Source organism: Salvelinus sp. IW2-2015, unplaced genomic scaffold (assembly GCF_002910315.2).
Source record: "Salvelinus sp. IW2-2015 unplaced genomic scaffold, ASM291031v2 Un_scaffold915, whole genome shotgun sequence".
NCBI lineage: Eukaryota > Metazoa > Chordata > Actinopteri > Salmoniformes > Salmonidae > Salvelinus > Salvelinus sp. IW2-2015.
This window is the reverse complement of record NW_019942645.1, coordinates 315,463-328,126: the sequence shown is the minus strand read 5'-3', so window position 1 is coordinate 328,126 and position 12,664 is coordinate 315,463. Positions and strand designations below refer to the sequence as shown.

General features: G+C 41.9%; 2 long non-coding RNA genes across 2 annotated transcripts in view; both read right to left on the bottom strand.

Moving 5' to 3' along the window:
• The window catches only part of LOC139024046 (uncharacterized), a 14,885-nt gene that overhangs the window by 630 nt on the left and 1,591 nt on the right, over positions 1–12,664 (bottom strand). Inside the window, exons 2-4 of the long non-coding RNA XR_011475283.1 lie at positions 9,314–9,369; positions 9,208–9,228; positions 9,019–9,050 (exon numbers count right to left, since the gene is read on the bottom strand). This is a non-coding gene — a long non-coding RNA (uncharacterized lncRNA). The remainder of the gene's footprint in view (positions 1–9,018; positions 9,051–9,207; positions 9,229–9,313; positions 9,370–12,664) is intronic.
• Positions 4,216–5,907, bottom strand: LOC112069142 (uncharacterized). Its single transcript, XR_002893682.2, has 3 exons — positions 5,803–5,907; positions 5,638–5,723; positions 4,216–4,331 (listed from the first exon to the last, which is right to left on the bottom strand). It is a non-coding gene; the product is annotated as an uncharacterized lncRNA (long non-coding RNA).

Here is a 12,664-nt window from a genome sequence, read left to right as displayed (position 1 = left end):
AGAATTTAGCAATATATAAAAAATAAAACTGAAATATCACATTTACATAAGTATTTCAGACCCTTTGCTATGAGACTCGAATTGAGCTCAGGTAACGTATCCTTTTTCCATGATCATCCTTGATGTTTCTAGAACTTGATTGGAGTCCACTGTGGTAATTCAATTGATTGGACATGATTTGGAAAGGCACACACCTGTCTATATAAGTCCCTCAGTTGACAGTGTGATGTCAGAGCAAAACCAACCATGAGGTTGAAGGAATTGTCTGTAGAGCTCAGGACAGGATTGTGTCGAGCACAGTCTAGAGGGTTACCAAAACATTTCTGCAGAATTGAAGGTCCCCAAAAAACAGTGGCCTCCATCATCTTAATGGAAGAAGTTTGGAACACCAGACTCTTCCTAGAGCTGGCCCCGCCAAATTGAGCAATTGGGAGAGAAGGGCCTTGGTCGTGAGGTGAACAAGAACCCGACGGTCACTCTGACAGAGCTCTCAGAGTTCCTTGTGGAGATGTGGGAGAACCTTCCAGAAGGACAACCATCTCTGCAGCACTCCACCAATCAGACTTTATGTGAGTGGCGCAGACATTATGATAACAATATTATTATGACTGCAACTGTGAACATAGCAATGATGCCCTCCTACCAGCCTTTGTATTGAGAGGTAAAGAATTCTATTGAACAAATCTTCCTGTTTTCGCATTTCAGTTGAAACTAAACCAGTATTCAGACCTTTCTATTCCACTTTCCTTGTGCAAAATGTTTAAACTCACCTAAACGCTCCATCAAAACTCCATCTCTGAAATTAATGGGCCGACCCATTAATGGTCACTCTTTCATGGACAGATAGCTGGGTGCTGAGATGCTGCGACTGCACAGATCGGGGCTGTAATATAAATTGCATCAATGAAAAACCGTGAATCTGGGTGGTGCCACAAGTCAGTTGGTAAATAAAATTAGGATGAGAAGGCAAGGATCATGTTTCGTGTCAGGGGTACAAGTCGAATAATGTGGTAGGTTTGGGGTAAACATCCAACATGTTAAGGAAGAGTGAGGACTGGAAAACGTATCTTTCGATGTTGTGTGGTTGTGCATTGAGTCCATTGTTGAGTATAAGTCCCAAATATGGGTGTTTGGCGTATCAGCATCAGTTGAAGTATATGAATATTTCAGATGAATATGAGAATACAGCCGTATAATGCATGTTGCATCCTGATGCAAATCGCTCATATGGTTGTGTATTTTTGATAGGGTTTTAATTTTTATTTAGTTTCACCTTTATTTAAATCGGGTAGGCCAGTTGAGAACAAGTTTCTCATTTTAAGTGGCGTAGGGCGGGAGTGAGTCGGATGTTACGGGTGATACCTGGTAGGCTATCCTTGGATAATTTGGGAGCGTTGGAGAGCTTGGGAGGGCGGATCTAGTTTAGATTGCTTGGAGGAGCAGCGCGTAGGGTGTTGAGCTATGTCCCTAGTTGTAGGTCCACCTAACGAGTGACAACTCTGAAGAATGATGGGCGGGCAGAATCAGTTCACGTATGCTGGGTGTGTCAGGGACAGCTGAGGGGGCTGACGGGGGGCTCTCTATAACCGGAGGGCACGTGAGAGACTTGTTGTCTGGAGAAGGTGGATTGTAAAGAGGTATGAAGTTCCAAATGTGTTTGGCGCACAGACCTGGATTAGGATGCGGCAAGAACTCTGGGCAGGTATCTGCTGAGGTAGATTGCAAACTCCGCCCTTGGCAGTTCTATCTTGTCGGAAATTTTATAGTTCGGATGGGAAATTTAGGATTTTTGGTGGCGCTTCCTAAGCAGGGAAATTCAGACACGGCGGTAGGACATGCGGCGTGGGGTGGGTAGGCAGGAGTGGAGTGGGTTGCTAATGCAGTGAATAAAATGATTTAGGGGAGGAGTTCTAATGCTAACATACATAACCAAGGCTTTGACCGGTTACAGAAGTCAACAATGAGAGTGCGTGGGGAATGGGAGTGATGCTGGGGCTGCAGGGGCCTGGGTTAACCTCTACATGCACAGAGGAACAGAGGAGGAGTAGGGGTAAGAGTATGGGTGATGAGGTAATAAGAATTGGGTTGTCTAGTGGCGTTCGGAACAAAGAGTAAAAGGAGCAGGTTTCTGGGACGGAATAATAGATTCAAGGCATAGTGTAGAGAGAAGGTATGTAGGATGTGAGTACAGGGTCGGTAAACCTAGGGATTGAGTGACGATGAGAGAGGTTGTGTCTCTAGAGGCACCATTTAAGCGTAGGGGTGAGGTCACCACATGTTGGGGGGGTGGAACAAAGGGGTAGCTTAGGCATATTGAGCAGGGCTGGAGGTCTACAGTGAAATAAGACATATCAAGTCACCAAACAGCAATAGACAAGGCATATTGGCATTAGGAGAGGTATGTATAGCCTAGTGATCATAGGGTCCAGTGAGTAGCTAGGCAAGCTGGAGACACAGGCGAATCAGACAGCTAGCGGGCCGGGCTAGCAGGGGCTAGCAGTGGCCTGCGGGGGACGTTGAGCAGAGATGGGCCTGTGCGAAGGACACGCGATCGGATGTTACGTCTGCACGACAGTGGGACCTGGAGTTGTGTGGGACGGTGATGGATCGGCGTGGGCTCTGTGTCGGGCAGAAAAGGGCCGGCCATGTGCCAAAGAGGTACGAAGACCAGGAATTGTCTGATGGATCTCTTCGGATAGCCGGGAGATGGGCCTAGCTCGGAGGGCTAGCTCAGGCTAACTGCTTGCTTCGGGACAGCAGACGGTTAGCCAGGAGTAGCCACTCGGATAGCAGCTAGCTAGCTGCGATGATCCGGTGATAACGTTCAGAAGCTGCGGTAGGAATCGGGAGATGTGGGTAGGAGAAAGAGCAATCCGATATGCGTCTGTTGGGTTGATAACGCGCTGTGCAGATGGCAGGAATTGGCCGGGCTGAGGCTGGCTGATGTCTGGGTTAACGGTGATGACCGCTACAGTGGCTAACTGGCTACTAGCTAGTAAGCTGGCTAGCTTCTGTTGGGGGTTCCGGTTCTAAAGTATAAAAAATAGCAGATCCGTACCACATTGAGGTTAGAGGCGGGTTGCAGGAGAGTATGTTCAGTCCGTAGATGGAAATTGAGATTAAAAAATATGAAAAATATATTAAATATATACGAAGAAAACTATATATACARGGGACAGGACAAGACAAAACAAATGTCCGTCTGCTACACKATCTTGAAAGTTAWATATCTTGAAAACTTGATTGCTGACGTGCAAAACATTTTGGGTGTATATCAACAATGGACTAATGAAACAAATAGAAAAATATAGTTTTTAGGTGAAGTTTCCCTTTAAGGTTTACAATAATTTCTGAAAGGTTTATAATGTACAGTACAGGTCAYAAGTTTGGACACACCTACTCATTCAAGGGTTTTTCTTTATTTTTACTATTTTCTACATTGTGGAATAACAGTGAAGAAATCAAAACTATGAAATAACACACATGGAATCATGTAGCAACCAAAAAATTGTTAAACAAATCAAAATATATTTTATATTTGAGATTCTTCAAAGTAGCCACCCTTTGCCTTGATGACAGCTTTGCACAGCTTGGCATTCTCTCAACCAGCTTCACCTGAAATGCTTTTCCAACAGCCTTGAAGGAGTTCCCACATATGCTGAGCAGCTTTTCCTTCACTCTGCAGTCCAACTCATCCCAAACCATCTCAGTTGGGTTGAGGTCAGGTGATTGTAGAGGCCAGGTCATCTGGTGCAGCATATTTTAAAATATACATGATAAAATAATATAATAAAACATATTTTGATTTGTTTAACACTGTTTTGGTTGCTACATGATTCTATATGGGTTATTTACATAGTGTTGATGTCTTCACTATTATTCTACAATGTAGAAAATAGTAAAAATAAAGAAAAAACCTTGAATGAGTAGGTGTTGTGAAACTTTTGACTGGTACCGTATATAGGTCTAGTTTATAAACTGTTAATGACTTATTATTGCAATATTACTATTTACTGCAACTGTGAAACATAAGATGTATTTTTCATTATGTTAAACGTACATTCATGTTTTATTTAATATTCCTGTTAAAATATTACTAGATATGAATGAAGCTGTGACATGCCAGTAAGCCATCATCAATTCAATTTGCCTTAATTTACAACGGGTATGCTGATAAAATTACAATTGAAAAAGCATGTAGGGGCTTACCTGCTTTCCACACCACCCTCATCTTCCTCTGTTTCCTGTGAGGAACTCATGATTGAGGGCTGTGATACGGGACGCTCAGCGTAGTCTTTGTGGTCTAGACATTTTAGTCTAGTCTATCTATTCTAGAGGGAGGATACAAGATACAGGTGTACTATGTTAATTTGATCACTCTGTTGTCGAAGATACATTTCCTGGGCAGCAACAAATGCAAATTGAAGTGTATTCYAGTTTTAAAAAGGCTTCTAAAGTTTGTAATTTCCACTTTAAAAATGTCAGACTTGATTTATCCTAACAAAAAATGTATCAGCTCCTACAYAAATGACCATAATAATTCACATTTCCTGTTGCTGCGGGATTATTTTCCTGTTGTGAGAAGCTGGTCAAATTATGACATCTATCTGTAGCTAGACATCACATAATCCACAATAGCACTTGGTTTTAAAAAAAGTATGTTGAACTTGTAATAAGGTACTTATTATTATTGTTTGTGTCCAGGCTATATTTCCGATTGACAGCTGAGTGTCTGGCAGGACACTGTAGTATGTGTAACGGATGTGAAATGCTAGCTAGTTAGCGGTGGTGCGCGCTAAATAGCCTTTCAAACGGAGACCTTGAAGTAGTGGCTTTTGTGGAGCGATGGGTAACGATGCTTCGTGGGTGACTGTTGTTGATGTGTGCAGAAGGTCCCTGGTTCGCGCTCGGGTCGGGGCGAGGGGACGGACTAAAGTTAAACTGTTACATATGCAAAAACAGGATCTGTGAAAAAAAGTCTTATTTATGCAACAACATACATCTAGCCTACTCGTTGGCAAAATCAAATTTGAGGTGGGGTTTGACCAGAAAACATGTTCAGGACTATAATTTCCTCCTCATATTGTAGCTACAATATGTGTTCCACACGCCTAGGCCTAGGATATTAATGGATTCAAGACAGGTCGTTTTTATTGATGTCAGATTCTCAGTTTTGTCAGTGTCAAAGTAGCCTGCCATTTCGATCACTTGTGCGGTATTAAACAAGATTTGCCATAGTCTCCAGTCATGTAAAAAGAGTAGAATTTTCATGAAATGTGTTTATAAAAGGCCAGATTTTCCCCAGATCCTAGGCTACTATAAATGTTCCCCATATATGCATCTTCAGTGTCTCTCCTCTACTGCTCTATGCCACTACGCAAATGCYATGATATGCATGCAATGTTTATTATAAACGTTTTTTTTTCTTCTTTTTAATGCGTTCAGAGACCTCAAATCTCCCCAGGTCACTCCCCTATCACCCTCACTTTGTGTTCTGGTACCTCGGAAATTCCCCCACCCCCCTCTCACCCTAACTTTTTGTTCTGGCACCTCACGATTTACAACTACATCACTGGCTACGGTACAATTAAGTGTTTTGGAGAAATCATAGAGTTATTTAAGTAAACCACGACTTACTGTGATATGGTTTTTTTCTCCCGAACTTGAACACAACTAGAGGCGCAGAATTCGATGTCTCACACGCAAACACGATGCAATGGAACCTATTCAGAGGACATCCATATAAATATAACGTTATAGTCCTAGAGTGAACGCACTGTTTCCTCCGCTCATTTAACTTACCTCTGAATTTAGGTTAACGCTGGATAAATCTATCTATCCAATCTAGTTATGTATTGAATCCGATGTCCCTTTTGTGCGCTGAAATGGCAGATGTGAAACTTTACTTTCACCTTTGATTTCCTTATTGTTACGCATGTCAACTAATTGATAAAGGATCCACCCACACAGGTAGGCTGGCAGTAGACTCTCTCATCTGGAATACCACGATGTCTTGTCACTATCTGCGTGTACTAAAAGTATCCAGCAGAGGGAGTTAGACTTCTGTCAAGGAATTGCCGCAGAGCTGGCAGGTCCCTGGGTCTGTAAACTACTGRAAGGACAGGAAAAAACAGTGCTGCCAATCTGGGGCAGAATGGATGGAGCACATGTTGAAATCGCAGTGAGTCAAATCTTCAAGGACTAGATCAGGACAAGAGCTAGAACCCATGGCAAGGGATTTTATCATGTTAAATGATAGATGCTGAATAAACAGGAATACAAACGACCGATACCGATACAAGACCGATACAAACGTTGCTCAGGTGCAAATGCTTTAAAAAACTAAACTGTGAAAGTAAAGTTAGGACAGTATCCAAGAGGAGTCTGATTCTTGCCACCTACAGTTACAGGAAGCTGTCACAGGAAGCTGTCACATTGTCAATACCAGGGATCCAAAGTGATTATAGCAGCTTAGATTAACATCAAGGTTAATATATTCATATATATTAATATTCCCATATATAACCATATTCACTAACATGTCTATGAAATCACTGTGACTTCACTTATTCCTTATATCTCCTAGTGAAGTCAAAAGCCTTATATGAACTCTGTATAAGTGGAAAGGAGACATTCTGCTAACAGATGCTGAACCTGGGGTTATTGTTGGCTCCTCAGGGCACRGTTCRGTCCCTAACRGGGAGCAAGGTTGGGTTTGCTCGCCCATCTGTTGCGATGTGGGAAGTCCCAGGTGGTTTTCTCAGAAGCCGKCGTGTAAACGCTTCTCGGAGTCCTCGGCTGGAGCGAGTGCACCCGTCAGGGTTTTCCTCTTCGCGGTCGGAGCACCAAGCTGGAGCGTGGCCAGTGTCAACCATTTTATTAACTGACGCGGAGAACGAAAGTTTAATGGGTTTCCCTGGTACTTGATGGTACCTATCCGTACTTTAGTTCTGAAAAGTGCTTGTGATGGGGAAATGTGGGGTCGTTACAGTGAAGAGACACAGCCATTTCATATATCTTGTATTGTAATTTGCATTGTACTATGTATTAATCCTAGATATTGTGTGTATYTACTYATATGTAAGCTATGTGTGACGTTTTAAACTGATTTATTTCAGTCCTTGACTAATWATGTTKTGTWCTATGTATGATGWCATGTTTCCTGTGGACTCCAGGAAGAGTAGCTGATMCTTTTGCAGCGGCRAATCGGGATCCTTGATCAATACGAAAACCAAGCAGTACTCTCTAACTATTGTCCAGAAGAACAACATCTGTATATAGATAAGCTCAAACTGTACTTACTGCTCTGAAGAGGTCAGTGTATAACCATCAAATACAAACAGTCACATCCTGGATGGAAAAATAGACAACACGTGACCACAGTTACAGTCAAAGTGCACCTTGCCTATAGCGTGGGATTTCAGACCGTGTATGTCATTGTCCCGTCAACTGTACAAATGTGCAGGACATTTCCACGATGATTGACCACCATTTCATGACTTATGATTGCTCGATTTTTCCAACCGTCACCATCATCATCGCAATCATCATCACCACTACCATCAACATCATCATCATTACCACCATCATCACCACCACCATCACCACCACCATCATCAACATCATCATCACCACCATCATCATCATCACCACCATCATCAACATCATCATCACCACCATCATCAACATCATCACCACCATCATCATCATCATCACCATCATCATCACCAACATGGCTGTGTTAGATATCAGCAGTACAATGCAGTGGGGCCGTCAGGGCCTGCAAGGCCTTCTCTGCTGGCCTAAAACTCATCAGAATATAATTTATTTTTTAAAATATATTTTCCCACAAATATGTATTAAATATCCCCAGAGTAAGAGTTGTACTCTTCATTTCATAGCTTTCCTCTTGGTTGCACTGCTTCCAGCCCCAGGTTGAGATTTGGAGGGCTGGTCTTTATGTTAGATCTTTTATCCAATCAATTCAGCCATCATGTGTTGCCAGGGGTCTAAAATCTGCCCTCAGGCCTTCAGAATCAACAGTGCGGCGCTTGTAGCTTGAATGGAAATTAAAATTTAGTGTCAACCAATCAGCTTTAGAGTTGGCTATTGTACGCCTGCTAGCTGGCTCCAGTGTTACACCAGAGCACTAGCAGGCGTTGCGTGCACGTCTTTTGATTGGATTACCAATATTGAGAGGCAGTCCATGGGCAGGTCTATGCAGATCTAGGAAACTGAATGATAAACGAATTAATTCGCGTAAGCTGTTTTTTCAACCCACAATGGCGGAAGGAGGAGAAGATATCGATTTGGTCGAGGATATAATTATAACGCCATCTCAAGACGAACTTTTCAAAGAAAGTTAGACATTGTAAGGAGAGTGCGCCCGACGCCACAAAGCCTGTCACAGGCGGGAAAGCCACTTTCAAAGTTTCAACTACGAGCGCTGTCAATGGCTCACAGGCTCCGAGAAGCACTGCAAACTGTACTGCTGGGAATGCCTATTATTTGCAAGTGATCGATTTGGTGTTTGGAGCCACACTGGCTTTGCAAACTTGAGGTGTCTAACCAAGGCAGCAACGAGACGCCAAAGTACGGCTGGGCACTTACAAGCAATTGTGCTTTTGAAAACTTTTGGGGACACCGGAGTGGATCTACAGCTCAAAAAACAAGCGCGCAGGGCAACGGAGCTGCACAATGAAAAGGTGAAGAAGATTGAAAAGACTCATTGATCGTGTCATTTGTTTTTAAGGTGTAAACCAAGTCAAATATGCAATGTCAATTTTCAAGTACGCAACTGCTAGTACCGTATCTGCTGTTTCTGTCTAATGATAGTTCTAGACCATGACATCAAAGATATAATAAGAGGTGGATTAATTCGGGTGGACTGTGTAGTACCTCACTGAAGGCCCAGGCCCAGGCCCACGGCACGCCACTGCCTAAATTAACTACCTCCTACTAACAAACTCTTCCTAAATGTAACAGAATGTAACTACCCCCTAAACTTACAGAATGAACACTCCTACTACCAACTACCTCCCTAAATGTAACTACCTCCCTAAACGACAGAATGTAACTACCTCCCTAAACATTACATAATGTAACTACCTCCTATAACATTACATAATGTAACTACCTCCCTAAACATTACAGAATGTAACTACCTCCCTAAACAACAAAAACTACCCTAACGTTACAGAATGTAACTACCTACCTACTACCAACTACCTCCCTAAATATTACAGAATGGTAACTACCTCCCTAAACATTACAGAATGAACTACCTCCCTAAACATTACAAGAATGTAACTACCTCCCTAAACGTTACAGAATGTAACTACCTTCCTAAACGTTACAGAATGTAACTACCTCCTACTACCAACAGTAGTCTAAAAGCAGTAGGCCTCCGTCTGTGTCCAGGTTTCAGCTGGTCTAAACTAGCAGAGATCCATAAAAACAGATTCCAAAACATCACAAAAAAACGAACAAACTTGCCCATTGATAAGAACATTTTCAACACAGTGACTCTGTGAATATTTCTCAGAATCATGCAATACACACGTGTCGCTACACTATTTTTCCCTGTGGTCATAAGGCTCCCGGAAAAGATTACTAAGATCTTCTGTAAGTTAGACCATTACACATCCCAGCCGCGGTGAGGGAAAACATATGCATACAGGTTGCTCTGGATGAGACTGCTCTCTGCTGTGACACAACGTCTCCTAGAGGTTTGGAATCGTAGCTCCATAACACTGACAAGCATTTTGCTACACTAGCATTAACATCTACAACCATGTGTATGTGACCAATAACATTAGATTTTGATTTGATTTGATACACATACTTCACACAAACGTTTCTCAGAAGTTTGAAATCTTATTTCCACACAGTCACACGTATAAAACAGACTATCATTGTCGTTCTAATCTTCCTGACGTGACCTCCCTTTCAAGATGACAAACTTTCTTCGTCTTTAACATATCAGTCTTGAACCTGAACAAAAAATAGGCTTTTCATTAATCTGACCTTCATTAATCTGATTTTCATTAATCTGACTTCTATTAATCTGATTTTCATTAATCTGACTTTCATTAATCTGATTTTCATTAATCTGACCTTCATTATCTGATTTCATTAATCTGACTCATAATCTGATTTTCATAATCTGACTTTCATTAATCTGACTTTCATTAATCGGACTTTCATTAATCGGATTTCATTTAATCTGACTTTCATTAATCTGACTTTCATTAATCTGACTTTCATTAATCTGACTTTCTTTAATCTGCACGTCCAGCCTTTATATTTAGTCTCACAAATAAGTAACTGTTTTACCATTTTCTTTTCAGCACAAAACCAGGTGTCATCACTGCGATGTCAGCCTCTCCTTGTTCGGGCGGTGCTCGGCGGTCGACGTCACCGGTCTTCTAGCCATCATTGATCCATTTTCCATTGGTTTTGTCTTGTCTTCCTACACACCTGGTTTCAATCCCATTCTTACCTGTTGTGTACATTTTACATTTTAGTCATTTAGCAGACGCTCTTATCCAGAGCGACTTACAGTAGAGTGCATACATTTTATTATTTATATTTTTTACATACTGAGACAAGGATATCCCTACGGCCAAACCTCCCTAACCCGGACGACGCTATGCCAATTGTGCGTCGCCCCACGGACCTCCCGGTCGGCCGGCTGCGAAAGAGCTGGGCGCGAACCCAGAGACTCTGGTGGCGCAGCTAGGACTGCGATTGCAGTGCCCTAGACCACTGCGCCACCCGGGAGTCAATTTAACCCTCTGTTTCCCCTCATGTCTTTGTCAGAGATTGTTTATTATTCAGCTTTGTGTTGTTTGTATTTTGCTCAACGGGTCCTCGTACACACTTTGTTATTGTTATATTTAGTTTTGGAGTATGTTTTGTTTATTGTTATTAAACAACTCCATTAATTCAGTTTTATTCTCCTGACTTCCCTGCCACCTATACACACGACTCTGACACAGGCTACAAGTAGAACACAGTTTGATGCTCCTGACTTCCTGCCACCTATACACACGACTCTGACCACGAGGCTACAAGTAGAAACAGTTTGATTCTCCTGACTTCCCTGCCACCTATACACACGACTCTGACACAGGGCTACAAGTAGAACACAGTTTGATTCTCCTGACTTCCCTGCCACCTATACACACGACTCTGACACAGGCTACAAGTAGAACACAGTTTGATTCTCCTGACTTCCCTGCCACCTATACACACGACTCTGACACAGGGCTACAAAGTACGAACCACAGTTTGATTCTCCTGACTTCCCTGCCAACCTATACACACGACTCTGACACAGGGCTACAAGTAGAACACAGTTGATTCTCCTGACTTCCCTGCCACCTATACACACGACTCTGACACAGGGCTACAAGTAGAACACAGTTTGATTCTCCTGACTTCCCTGCCACCTATACAACGACTCTGACACAGGGCTACAAGTAGAACACAGTTTGATTCTCCTGACTCCCTCCACCTATACACACGACTCTGACACAGGGTACAAGTAGAACACAGTTTGATTCTCCTGACTCCCTGCCACCTAACACACGACTCTGACACAGGGCTACAAGTAGAACACAAAACTATTTGACATAAACCAGTGTCATCCAGGAGTTAATTGACAAACGTCCATTTTAAAAAAGCTCAGCCAAAGCAAAAACCTGATAAAAAGTATTTATTATGAATACTGGTAAGTACATAAAATTTGCTCACTGGGAATTATCATCCAACTTGTCAGTGACGATTATGTGGAGTTTGTGACACAACTAGTGAGTTTATTATACCTTACCTTCTAACGAATCTTATGTACTAGTGTAGCCTAGCCCACGGTTAATCACACAGACTCCTGTTGGTATCTACGGATGCAGAAGAAATAGACGAATCCAATGATACAACCCAGCAGTCTGTTTAATAAAGGAGGTTAGAATTCCAAAACGTGCCGGACGTTACGATAGGACTCGTTGTGTTAACTCTCTCAGCATGAGGTTAGAAAGGAGGTCCGTGTAGTCACTTCTGTATGTTGTCTTTTCTCAATATTATGACAGGCAAAAGGCTCATGTTATTAAATTGATCATGTTTCATTATTTTTCAATTATAAAGTAATTTTTCTTCCCTAAGGAAGAAGAAACAAAAAAGATGGCTGACATCAACTTTACTTTACAGTTTCTTTCGTTGTGCTGACATCAACTTTACTTTACAGTTTATTTCGTGTGTCTGACATCAACATTACTTTACCGTTTCTTTCGTTGTGCTGACATCAACATTACTTTACCTGTTTACTTTCGTTTGTGCTGACATCAACATTACTTTACAGTTTCTTTCGTTGTGCTGACATCAACATTACTTTACAGTTTCTTTCGTTGTGCTGACATCAACATTACTTTACAGTTTCTTTCGTTTGCTGACATCAACTTTACTTTACAGTTTCTTTCGTTGTGCTGACATCAACTTTACTTACAGTTTCTTTCGTTGTGCTGACATCAAACTTTACTTACAGTTTCTTTCGTTGTGCTGACATCAACCATTACTTTACAGTTTCTTTCGTTGTGCTGACATCAACATTTACTCTTCTTTGCAGTTCTTTCGTTGTGCTGACATCAACATTACTTTAAACAGTTTC